Raw genomic sequence first — 14,332 nt, 5'->3', positions numbered from 1 at the left:
AGGAGGAGGAGGAGGAGGAGGAGACAACAAGGAAGAGGAAGAAGGATAAAAGAAGAAAAAGAAGGGGAGTAAGAGGAGAGGAAAGATGAGTCTATATGCAAATTGTTGATGAATGGATAAAATATGTGGCATTTACACACAGTGCAATATCACTCAGCACTAAAAAATAACAAGATCATGGCATTTGCAGGGAAATGGATGGCATTGGAGCAGATTATGCTAAGAGAAGTTACCAATCCCTAAAAAACAAATGCCGAATGTCTTCTCTGATATAAGGGGGTGGGTGACTCAAAACAGAGTAGGGAGGAAGAACATGAGAAGAAGATTACCACTAAACAGGGAAGAGAGATGGGAGGGAATGGGAGGGAGAAGGGGAATTGCATGGAAGACTGAAGGAGACCCTCATCGTTATACAAAATACATATATGGTGTGAGGGGGAAGGGAAAAAAGAGAGAGAGAAATCTGTCACAGTAGGTTGGGTAGAGAGAGATGATGGGAGGGGAGGGGAGGGGGGATAGAGAGGGCGGCAGAATACAACAGACACTAGCAATATACGTGGCTGTAAAACCAATGTGATCCTGAAATCTGTACACGTGGAAAAATGAGAATTCATACCCCATTTGAATCAAATGTATGATATGTAAAGATCATTGTATTGTCTTGAGCAACTAACAAAAAAAAATAAGAAAAGAAAAGATATTACAAATTGGACAAAGGATTTGAACACACATTTCTCAAAATGAGACATACAAATGACTGACGGATGTTTGAAGAAAATTTAGTCTCACTAATCATCAGGAAATGCTACCCAAATCCAAAGAAATACCACCTTACACCTGATGGAATGGCTGTTATCAGAAAAATGAAAGATAGCAACAGTTTGAGAGAACGCCAGAGAAAAAGGAGCCCTTGTAGACTGTTAGTGGGAATATAAGCTGGGACAATATTGCTAAGTCAAATGAGATGCAGGAAGGCACATATTGCATGATCTCACTTACACGTGGATTCTAAAAATGTCGAATTCAGGGTTGGGATGTAGCTTAGTGGTACAACATTTGCCTAGCATCTGCGAGATCCTAGATTCAATCCCCAGCATTGAAAAAACAAAAGTCAGATTTGTAGAATTAGAGAGTAGAATTGGTGAGTGACAGGGATTGGGAGGAGTAGAATATGTGGAGAGGGTGGTTAAGGAGTACAGCATTTTAGCGGGTAAGATAAGCTAAAGAGAGCTAATATAAAACAATGTGACTATATTCAACAATATTACATACTTGTAGTTTACTTAGAAGATAGATCTTAAGTGTTCTTAACACATAGGTAAATATATGAAGTTAAGATGTTACTTAGCTTGATTGTGGTTAATATTTTATAATGTCTACATATATCAAATTATCAAGTTGTACACCTTACAAATATATACAATTTTTAGTTGAAAACTGACTATCAATAAAGTTGGGGGCAAAAAAAATCACAAGAAGATTTAAGGTGGTGTGTGTGGTAGTGGACAAAAGGGATTATCAGGCTTTTGAATGAATAAAGTTTTATGAATAGTTATAAAAGAAAGAACCCAGTCCTATAATAACCAGCCCACACCTGATCTAAGAATAGCAATGCATTCATTATGGTAGAGACTTCCTAGATTAATCCCCCCTCCAATTTTCTATGATTTTTGGTCTCTTTAGTCTCATTTTGAACTTTTTACCTCCATAACTATAATACATTTGTTTTAACCCATTAGGTTTCTGGCAATTTGTTATAGTCACAACAAGAAAATAATACATCAGTGTAGAAACAGTTTTGCTTTTCTTAAATATGCTCTGATTTCATACTTAAATGATGTTGATTTCAGTGACTTCTAAAATTGGCAAATAGCCTCACTTCCTGCAATTATCAACTGTGTACTATTATTATATACTTACCTAATTTTTTAATTAGATGGCATTTTCTGCACTGCCAGATTCAAGGTGAAGTCATATTTAGTATTATTTTTGAAAGAGCTTACTGAAAATCAAATAAAATTAATTTATACCATCTCTTATTGGAATCTACATAGCTCATGAAGTTGTGAACAAAGTAGGGCCTGTTTGACTGCATGTTTTTTTCAAGGAAATAAAATAATTGACAATAAGGAGGCAATTTACATCCTCTTCAATTAATGCTTAAATGTTAAAACAGCATTTCAAATCTGTATACATGTATAAATGTGTGTGTGTGTGTGTGTGTGTGTATATGACACAAATATAGATTAAAGTGACCACTATCACATAAGTTACAAAACTGTTTTCTAGAGGATACTTACATGGTCATTTTAGGACTAGACCGAATTTCCTACCATTCTCAGCATTCCTGGCAACTACTGTTTGTCTATTTCTATAAATTTGAGATTTTAAAAGTGAATGGGAGAGCTGGGGTTGTAGCTCAGTGGTAGAGCACTTGCCTAGCATGTGTGAGGCACTGAATTTGATACTCAGCACCACATAAAAATAAATAAATAAATAAAATTAAGATCCATCCAAAAGTAGAAAAATATTAAAACAATAAGTGAATGGGACGAGCACAATTTTTGGAAGGCCAGAACTCTAACTGGTCCTGCACCATAAGCTGTGGCATATGGGTGCCCAAGAGCCTGGGTGATTGGCAAACAATTAGTTCAGTGGGGAAACCAAGCAGAATTTGATATTGGGAGTCCTCACAAAAATAAATCATAATCAAGGAAATCATGGAAGAAAATTATCACTTAACTTGAGCAGGACATTTGCATATCCTTAATTTAGATTTATAAAAACTTCAACTCCTAGTTATAATAGAAAAGCATAAGGGTAATTTAGAGGAAGATAAATATTTTGATTTTGGAAGCATGTTTCCTATATAAGTTAAAAAATAATCTGCAAAGTTCTTTTTGTGAAGAAGGTACTTTTAAAAGAAGTACAAATATGTTCTATACTAAATTCATCCTTTTTACAAAAGTGAGTAGATAGTAACCACATGTTCTATTTCTTAAGTTCGTGTATAACATTATGATCATGAGACAGGTCTATTATTTTTAATTAAAAATTGTTGATTTCTTTCCACAGTCATAAAATACTTTAAAACCATTTTTATTAGTGACCTGTATTAGTTCAAACTTGTGTAAAATAGATTTAGACTTTTAGCTTCTTGAAAAGAAGAAATGCCCTCCTTACATCCTAGCAAAGGGCAAATCCCATTTCTTTCCTCAAATGCAACCACAGGTGCGAGTCCTGAGTAGGGAAGAGGAGAGGAATACGGTTTGTGCAGGAATAAGTCAGAAGCAGTTCACGGACTGTTTTTAATGAAATTTCTGCAGAATTGTACTTTTCATAGGTTCTATTGCAGGAAAAATACCACAGTGGGATTTAATAACATCAGAGGTTAGTAATAGAAAGAACATTATGGGAAAATAAAAAAAATAAAATAAAATCTTCCACTCCATAAAGTGTACCCTTCCCACAGAAATTACTAGCATATTATGTATGAAATTGCAGTAAAAGGAAAAAGAGCATAAATTTATGATATTTTTTACACTTTATAAAATGAATAGAATGGCTTTTTCTCTTTACCTGCTAAGACCTGAGTTCAGGGATCAGTTCTTCCGCAAGTGATTATGGCTTATGAAATGATCAAAAGACTGTTTTCTCCTATGAGCTTCAGGTATTAAACTAAAACTAGAGACAGGGGAGAAGCCAGCAGGAATGGAAAGACTGTTTCAATTATATATGACTATATATTTTTGTGATATAGTGGTCATATTTTATTGACTTGTTATAGTGGGAAGCTTCATGGGTGCTAGTTAAAATAGAAATGTCTATTTGGAATATTGTTTTTCTTATAAACAAATTAAGTAAGTACCCTATAAATAGAACAATAATCATAAGTTTGGAACAAAAATTAAAAATTAGATAAAATAATATTATAATGAGTGTTAAAACCTATAATCACTCATGAAAATATTACATGGGGCTGTTTTAAGGACTTAAAAACTAGTATAGAAATTTAAAAAAACATTAAATAAGAATACAGAAGTAAAATAAATCCAGTCTTTGTTTTGCATTTGTTTGGATGGCAAAAAAGAAAGGGAATTAATGGCATATGAATCAGAAACTCCAGTAGAATAGGATGAAACACAAAATCTCTGTGAAAAATTGAGTGCTTTTTAATCTATCTGTTCATTAAGAATAAAAGGAAGTTTCAACACAAGACAGTTAATTTATACTCAAGTGGAATATCCTCCAAAATATATTGGATTGTCATCTTTTTCTCCTTTAGAACATTTTTGTGGACTAGGAAATGCCTAGATAGAACATGGACATAGTTCTTATTAACTGCCAGCACTCAGGTTTAAGGAGGAATACTCTCTTACCATTAACTACCATTTATTCTTATGGAGCACTTTGATGCATACAAATATTATGTTTCAGAAAAGAAGATCAGTGTGCATTAGAATGTCAAGGAGGCACCCTGGAGACCAAGTTTGATAGACAAGGCAAAAATTATGTCTTCACAAAGACAAGGCAAGAGAGAAGCCACCAAAGCATATATGAAAATTTGGAGAATCTAGATTTATAATTTTATATCATTTGTAAAGGTCTGATTAAAATAGCTGGGTGTGGTTGTGCATGTCTGTAATCCCAGTGATTCAGGGAGCTAAGGCTGGAGGATTGTGAGTTCAAAGCCAGCCTGGGAACTTAGCAAGGTACTAAGCAACCCTGACTCTAAAAAAAGAAAAAAAAAATTACAAAAATGGGTTGGGGATGTGGCTCCAACTTAATCAATATGACATTTACCCATTTAATCAATATAACATTTCCTTTTTTTCTGAAAGAGAAAAGAACAGAAAATATAGTATTTCTTGCATCTAGTTACACATATCATAATGTGTACATCTGATAAGTTGAAAGAAAATGAAACAGAGTGGGTAAATTTAATATAAGGAAATTAATTTAATATGAGGAAAGCAGGGTAGAATTCTTGGGTAAATGACCTAAGTCAGGCAAGAGGTGGTAGAATATGTGTCTGAAAGGAGGAGTTGGATCTATGGAAGAGCCTCCATGGTTTTTCTGTGGTCACATGCAGGTATGTGGTTTGCAGATTCATCTAGGGTCGGGAAGTTTGTGGGGTTCTTCTTCTGATTGCTTGACTCAGAGAAGTAAGAATCAATATATCATCTAAAATTGAAAACAGGAAAAGAAGTTTGAGAGGAGAGGAAAGGTATCAAGGAGTCTGGAGTGTGAATACCTGAAGAGTCTAAGGCAGAATGCAAGGTTCTCTAACAGCACCGAGAGCACTTTGTGGTTACGAAATTTTTTTTTAGTTCAATTAGATGACAAATAAATGCATACATAGTAGTTTCATCAACTGAATAAAATCAAACAAGGAAAAGAAAAGGTAATATTGGACACATTTATTTCAAGCAAGGAATGGAGTAAGATCATCTAGAGGGTGAAGGAGAAGGAATAGCTTGTCAGAAAAAGACGCTGGATTGCAAAACTTTGTGGGGCAGTGCTCTAGAAGAAATGAGCTCAAAATAAAGAACCTGATGGACAGGAAGTGAAGGCCTGAAATTAAGACCATAGAGGAATTGGTAATTTTAAACAAAACATACACCACCAGTAAGCAATAAGGAAAAACTAATAAATGACCATCCATAGGAGTAAACATGGATAAAATTTCAAAATACAAATAAATTTTGACATAAAGATCAAAAAAGTAGCATGTTGAAACATTTTCCAGGTTCATATAGACATCACCAAAATTAGAGCCAAAGTTCGAGTGGGTAGGGTATAAACTGTCATTTGAAATTGCCATAGAAAAAGAAAAAAATTCAGTGTCACTAAAAGACAACAATAATGAAATGCCATGCTGATACAGTCTAATAAAATGAAATTTAAAGCTGAGAGCTGAGGAGGCAGGAGGAAAATGATTTAAAAGAGAAATGGCAAAAATTATGGTTCTAACTTGAAGGCCCAGTGGGAAGAGTACCAGGGAAGGGTGAGGAGAGGGACTGTCTCTAACAGGACTTCAGGAACACCAGTATTCTCAGGGTAAAACCAGATTTCTGTTGTATAAATCAAATTAAAGAAACACTCAGAGAAAAGGTTGGAATATTGTTTGGGAAATTTCACCAAGAATTAAATATGAATTCCAGGAGGTAGATCAGTAGTGTCAACAAATCAAGTGTTGTGTATTAACACAACAGAGTGCACACGATGTGAAGCCTAGGAGTAGAAATAAGGTATACATTTCAGAATCAGTAAGTGTAGTGGATGGAATCCTTGAATATTTCATAGTGAAGACAGGCAGGTAGAACAACTGAATATGTGATAAAATACTATGTTGAGCACTGATTAGTGAACACAGCAGGAGTAATGTAAGAATTATAAAATGTAATTGAAGTTAAACAAGAGGTCAGGTGAGCAGTCTGGTCAACAGGGGAAGTACAGAGTATTTATTACACTTTTTCTTGTATGTGATGTGCCACAATAGGGGATTTGTTGCTGAGTCTGTGTTGGTGACATTAAGAGAAAATATTCCCCATGACAGTGAATGAAGCTATCATAGGTAATCTAGGAGGTATGGAGAAAAGTGTTGGGAGGTAAATTCATTGCAATTTTTACATAATTTCTCCATGAACATCTTTTGAGAAAAAAAGAGATGAGAAAAACAATAAGGGGGCCCTCAATCATAAAACTGGTACTAATGGCCTTGGCAATGAACAGATTTGTCAACAAGCAAAGCACTTAGAATAAGGCAAACAACAACAAACAAACAACCCCCCCAAATTATAGCAACAACAAAAAACCCTGAAATATTTCTGCACTTTCTCACAGTTTAATTTGTTCATGAGGTACTAAAAGATTTAGTGCATTTGTTTTTTTTTTTTGTTTTTTTTTTGTGAAGATTCTGACATGCTTTTCTCACCCATGGATAATTGGCCTTTGTCTTTTTTTATCCTATTGTCCAATGCAAGAATAAATATCATAAATTTAAAAATATCTAGTGCATTTAGCTTTTACCCAACTAAACAGTTTTGAATATTATGTTGCTGGTCAACAATAAAGATGAAAATTATCAACAAGATATCTATATAAAAAATTAGATGTCACAGGGGGCATATGAAATATAGAAGGAACATGAATGGTAAGTGGATGGATATAAATTAGTAGGTTTTGTTATTTAGACTGAACTCTTCTTTTTCTTATTATTATTCAAAGAAGCAAAAAAGAATTCATAGAACTCAGTTCATAAATTTGATGCTTTAGTTCTCTATAATTTTTTTATATCTGCTTCAATTTTTAAAAAAGGCAACTCTTCTTGCAGTTAAAATCAAATTGTAGAAGGAAAATACAGGCGACAATAAGCTTCAGAAGAGAAACACATAATTTCAAGTACTATTTTATATTGGTGAGAGCTGAAAAGCAAGGAGATGAACCATTTCTCAAATAAGTTTCCTGCTGTTATCAAACACCCTGGGGTGAACCCACAAGACTTATGGATATCTTTGGAAATGGTTGAATGCTCCTTACCTATTCTACTCTGAAGATTGTTTATCACCTAAATAATATGGTGGCATTGATTGTGTTGCTATAACTGGATTGGCTTCATAAAAAATAGTTTATGCTCTACAATCTCAGTTTATTGTTGCTTGAGAAATTTCTGCTATACTTTTCTCTTAGTTGCTATGCACAGTGTCTACAATGTCTCTGCCCTGATTATAGGTTGTATTTTATGATGGCTGGCTTTGATTGCATATTAGAAGCTTGTGCATTTTCAGGGTAACCACCATTTATACTAATTAATGACTTGCTTATTTTTCTTGGGAAGAGAAGCATGATGATTCTAGAAAAGAAAAACTTTAAATAGTAAAAACTAATAAAAACACAGAAGCTTCTATTATTTTCTTAAATTGATAAGAGGGACGCTGGTTAATTCAAACGTTATTATCAACTCTTGAGAAATGGATTTGTTGCACGAAATAAATGTAGAAGGAAAATAGAGAGATAAAAGTAAATCTGATTTATTTTTTCTCTGTTTCTTGAATTTTCCTTTCAACTTTCACTTAAAAAAAATTAAGTATGCAAAAACCTAGGACATTAGTAAGATAGGGAAAAGTAACTGCTTTCAACACTTATAAAATCAAAATACTAAGAAGTGACTACTTTCCATACAGATTAGCCTTATAAGGAATTTTTAAAAAAGGCTTTATGGAGAATTCACAAAAAATGGGACTTGAGCTTCAGCTACTACAAAATATTTTTCACTTTCCTAAAAAGATGCAAAATTACATCTCTTCTAAGTTAGTGCTTCTCTTATGCATTTCAAGAAGCATAAGTAGACTATATAAGCCATGACCATAAAAGAAGTAATAAATTAAAATTAAATCACCCTAATATTTAAGTCATATGGGAATATTTTCTTCCACTTAAAGGCTGATTAGGCAACATTATTTGTAAATGAGAAACACTTAATAAGGAAGAGTTTTTTCATGGTTTAATATCAATGAAAGGGATAAACAATTAAAGGATGGTTTCCTAGAGATGTGTCTTCCCTGTTGAATATGCCAGCCACAGTTACATATTATTTCATTATTATTACTGGGTTCTTACTCTAATTTACCATTAATGAAACTAGCTGCTGGGAATACAATAATTAACAAATTGATATTTTCCTCATTAATAAAAACACATTTGTTATACTTCAATTTGAAAAATTAATTTTATGTGGTAATTTTTCTTTATTAAATAAGGCTTAATCAGCTTAACTTATTATTACTTTAACATTTTATAATTGTTTCTGAGTTTCACTTTCTATAGATTATTAAATATCAATTTGAACTTGGAATAATTTATAAATTTTGGGATTTTTTTGTTTATGGGTGATGATATGAAGCAGATAATAAAATCCAAATCATTTCATTTTAAACAGTAAAGGAAACTGCTTTTGTAGCACCCAAGCAGCAAGAAAATGATACTCTATCAATTTTTAAAAGGTTTGGGAAAATCAATTTTGAAAAAAAACTGAATAGTCCACTTATTCCATAATAGCAAATAAATAAATGTCTACAGAAATAAGCAATTATATTTACTTCCAATTTGTATTACTACTTTAGAAATAGAACAATATTAAGTAATGTTATGTTTGATCCTTTAGTAAAAAGTCAATAAACATGGACCCTCCTGAAATTCAAAACACAGCAGAATATCAAGTTAAGCATTGTTAAAATGAAACTTATTAGAATGTAAGAAATGGAAGAAAGAGGACAAAACTGAAATACAGGCTGGATGTGGTGGCACACACTTGTAATCCAAGCAGCTAGGGAGACTTAGGCTGGAGGAAATCAAGTTCAAAGCCAGCATTAGCAACTTAGAGAGGCCCTAACCAACTTAGTAAGACCCTGTCTTAAAATACAAAATTTTAAAAAAGAATTAGGTTGTGGCTCAGTGTTTAAGTGTCCCTGGGTTCAATCTCCAGTACAAAACAAAACAAACAAATAATTGAAATTCAGAAATACATAACAGAAAATTATATAGTATTTAGAATATAGAGATTTTAATTTTAATAAGAAAATGTAGTTGCTACAGTTAATGTGTACTTTCAAAAGTATACCACAGTGATGACATACTATGGCACTGAAACATTGCATGCTTCAAGAGCACTACTTATCTGTTCATGAATAAGAGGGATTTATTTGGTGGTAGTTGTTTAGTAAAAAGTCATTCAATGGTAGTTCAAACCTATAACAGTCAAGTTGCACTAGTTAAAGTTGTGAGGGCAGTTTTTAAATCTCATGTTTCTCCATCTTTTTATTCATTCTCACCATTGCAAAAGAAAAAAAAGATTAAATCAAAATGTTCTTATTCATAATGTATATCTTGTAATTATAACAGTTTATTTTTTTTCTTTACTTTTCAGGTTGAATCAGTGGGGTCTCTACTCATGTGACTTATTCTGAAGCACCCTCTGTCTGTCACACACCATCACTGAAACACAAAGAGAGCTGGGAAAAGCACTTGAGGAATCTCAAATCATATTCTTATAACTGACTGTAAAACAGGTTCTGTGTGCACTGGTTACCCATGTGTCTGAGTTCAGGGAGACAGGACACACTTCTATGCAACAAGTAACATAAAAATCGATTTATTACTTTACATATAGAAAGCAAGGAACAACAGAAGCCTAGTATCCACTGTGATCTGCTCCCTCAAGACTTAAGAAGTCACCATGGTGCAGTCTCTGATTCAGTTGAGTCTCCATCTTCCCTCTAGTTGTGCAAGTCAGAAATATGAGGACCTTGTATATTGTTCCTTTATACCTCCAGATTTGTCTTATCTCTGGGCATGATAATTTTTATTCTGAACTATATCTTGACTCAATGTACATTTCTATAGTTGCCCACTACCTCTGGTCACATTGTCTCTCCCCTACGTGTTTGCAATTAACTTAATGTCTGGTACTCTCACATCTCCCTTCCCTACCTAATCCTTTCATACTCAAACACTTTAATCACTGAAGCCAGTGTAAACATTTAATTTTCATATTTATCATCTGTCCTAATTTCCGATTACTTTTAGCATAACCAATAAAGATATGCTTCACATGTTCATTTTCCATCATGCTCCTTCCATTTCTATCTATTACAACCACTCTGAGCTAATTTATCTCTCTTCATGCCTCATGCATAATAACTGCTAGAGACTTGGCCTGAATCCCTCTCCTTACCCTATTCATTGTTTTCCATCAACCATCAATCTCAATTTCATTAACTCCTCATCAGGCCCCTTCTCAGAGGTTTTTGATTAATTTAAATCCCCTATTGTGAGAGTTCTGTATTTGGGATTGGGGTCTACAAACTTCGTGATTGTGACGTACTTGGTGACTAGGAAGTTTCTGTGCAAAGACACAGAATTCTTGGCCGCTAGGATATATGTGGCTACTGGGAAACTCCTGTGAAAAACCACAGGGTGCCTGGCTGCCATAGCAATTTCCTTCACAAGTTTACCCTGCTTCCTGGGCCTAGGATGCCCAGCCATCTCCCTCTGAGGTAATAAGGTAATTAGGCAGGCACTATCTGGTCTCCATAGTAATGCCCCTGGAGAATAAGGGCCCCATGTTTATTCTCACATGGACCTTATCTCAGCTAGCACTCAAGGTTAAAGAAATACTCATTAGAATATAGTCATAGTAATAGGAGGTATGTGTTCTTTGAGTTAATAAACTACCAGGCAGGGAGGAGCGGACCCTTCACTTCTGCCCCTCTTCTTCACAATTTCACCTCACTCTCTCTGCTCCATCCTGTCTGCCCACTTGTACCCCGTGTCTATGTCTGTTCTTTGTGCATCTCCTCACAGGCTTTCCCTACCATGTTCCTTTTCACCTATTGTTAGCTCTTCTATGGCCATTCATTTCCATTCAGAGCACTTACCACAGTACAAAATTCACTTTACTTGATTATTACTTAATACTTATCTCTGCTACCAGTTCTTAGCTGTGTGAGTTTGGGAGTTTGGCTTTGTCATCATTGATTTTCACCTTTATTTCCTCGGCAACAAAAATAGAGATTGTCACATAATAGGTACTTGATGAATATCTAGTTGATTATTCATCAATGCTTAAATCTGACAGCAGTAGGTGTGAGTTTAATTTGAATTACAAGGAATACACCAAAATAATAATAATAATAGTAATAACAATAAAGAGGTGTATATACATAAGTAGTTCATCATTAGCATAATTCAGAATTGATACTACCTAAAAATTCATCAAAGTACTTATCCAATTTTAAAAGAAAATATAGGATGAATATATTTGAGCTACTCCATTTACCATTTTTTGCTCTATTGATCTGAAGGAGTAACCAACCTATTACTAAAGGTAGAAAAGAAAATTGCTGGATAGATATTCATCTGTTATGTACACAGATGAAAACCAGGCATTTAATGACTTAACATTTTTAGTTTACAGCATTAAAATTTAATCTATAAAGAATAATTTAGTTTAGTCTATAAGAATATTTTGTTCTTTGTCATAAATTAAAACAAAATATTTGCATCATCTTTTGGAGGATCAAGATATTTATCTAGATATTTGTAAGACATTTTCCATGAAGAAAATTCATTTTGCTATATATTTTTGTTATAATTTAATGAGAGAACCTTCTTCATATTTTATTAGCATTCCTTATTATCTAGTTAATAATATATGACTAGTTAATAATATGTTCTTGGCTTTTGATTGTTTTTCAAAGCCTTGGGTCTACTTGGAATACACTAAATATCTAATTTTAAGATTTTCATCCTGAACTATTGTATTTTACCCTCAGAAAATTTCATGATTTATACTACATTTTTGGTTTATTTTTATGGTTATTTATTCTCCAAGACATACTAAAAAATGTACTTGAGTTTGCCAGTCAACATACTTAAATTTACTTCTAACGCAAAAGCAGATACATTCAAATGAAAGTGTCCTGTGAGTGTGTGTGTGTGTGTGTGTGTATGTAGCTTAAAAGAAATAGAGGGCTTTTGGAAATGGCATAGGCTATAAAAACTGTGAAAGGGTGTGCATCCAGGCACCATGACGTTCATGAATTTTTAAGGCATTGGATACAAGTAAATATTAGGGCTCCATTTTGAAGACTGGAGTGAGAAACCACAGGTTTCAAGACAAGCACAATGCTCAGGAATTGGAAGGGATCAGTGTTTCCAGAAGTACAGAGAATTTAACTATTTTGGAAATCATTGAGCATTTGTTCCTAAATATTATTATTCCTGATCTTAATTTTCCTTATTAGGCAAATAGAAAAGATCCTTTTGATTCCAGAATATCTCGTAAAAAGGTGGAAGTCTTATAGACTCTCAAAGCTACTTAGGCAAAGCAGATACTTTTGACAGAAATGATGAAGAAAGGAGAAAAAGTTCACATTTAAGCAATTGGAATCTTCCTACGTGATTCCTGACTAGAAGTGAAACAACATGCTTTGGAAGTTCCTGAAAAACATTCTTTGGCCTTTTTTATATGTATCCAAAGGGTTGATGGGGTGAGTTCACTAATGCAGAGAAAATTGCCCAACTTCTTTAGAAGAAAATCTTTAGTGGTGTTTTGTCAAAGTCACCCCCTAGAACCAAAAAATGCTACAAATAATAAAACTTATATGACCTGGGGACTTCCAAATCTGAATTCCTCCCAAAAATTTATCTTGAAACATGGAGAGGGGAAGGTCAAGAATGATACCATCCCCTTGACAGGCAACACAGGGATTGAGGAGCTCCTTGGGAGGTTTGGTGTCTTTTGCCTGAAAGACCTCATTCATGCTATTCCATTCCAGATAAGTATTTCTAGCAGATCTTCTGGTTCTTGAACCATGTCCACCTCTCTGTGAACTGTCATGCTACCAAGAATAGAGTTGGCTTCAAGGAGAAGAGCTCACCCCAGTTATGGTGGTGAACACAGAAATCAGCACATCCTCCAGCTGAACTAAACCCAGAATATCTGAAAGCAGTGCATTGGAAGCATATGTTTTTATTTTATGCAATTGTTATAAAGTATGTTCAGAGAAGATTATATTCTGCAGTATCTTCAGAAACTGGAAGGAAGGGATTAGGGAAAAAACATGAGGTTATTATCATGGCAGACACCTCTCATCACAGCCCAGTTCCAAATAAAATCCCATCATTGTCCACATTGGCCACCTTGGCCTGTGAAATCAACACATTTCATGTAGCTTCCTCACATCTTCTATCCTAGGGTTTAATGTTGATGAATGAATATCCCAAATATATACGTAAGCCTCCCTAAGATTTTTTGCTATAATGGACCAAGCCCAGTAGCATCCTTGAATCTGGGGGTCACCAGAGCCTTTGTATTGAAATGACTTGAAATACTTAGGGAGAAATCCCCAAAATCAAGTGCTCATTTTTCTCTACTGTGGGTCCATGTTCCACCATCTCAGTGACAGCTTTGTAAGTTCTCAGACTTGCCTTGACTCTTAAGTGTGTCAGGGAACTTTTCTATTGTAGCCTGTCACAGACTTAAGTTATTTTCTCTAGCTCAGAATTTGAGAAAGAAAGGACACTTCACCCTAAACATATGTATATATTCAAAAATTTTCTTGGAATTTTAGAGTGTTCATAGACCCTTCACTTTCAGCACCTATGCATGTTATCTGAGGAAGCCCTGTTCTTATGAGAATTTGGTCACCCAGGCTCTAATCTTGCTATATATAATATTCTTTAGCTCCATGCGGTATAGAAAACAAGAATTTACCAAGAAAATTGGGTGTTTTCTATGAAGAACATAGTGACAGATTGTTTGCTTCCT

General features: G+C 34.1%; 1 pseudogene; it reads left to right on the top strand.

Moving 5' to 3' along the window:
• Positions 1-13,493, top strand: part of LOC107136112 — a 16,353-nt pseudogene extending 2,860 nt beyond the window's left edge.
• The last annotated feature ends 839 nt before the right edge of the window (positions 13,494-14,332 follow it).

Source organism: Marmota marmota, unplaced genomic scaffold (assembly GCF_001458135.2).
Source record: "Marmota marmota marmota unplaced genomic scaffold, marMar, whole genome shotgun sequence".
NCBI classification, from domain to species: Eukaryota; Metazoa; Chordata; class Mammalia; order Rodentia; family Sciuridae; genus Marmota; species Marmota marmota.
The sequence above is the reverse complement of the archived record's forward strand: the minus strand, read 5'-3'. Positions and strand labels throughout refer to the sequence as shown.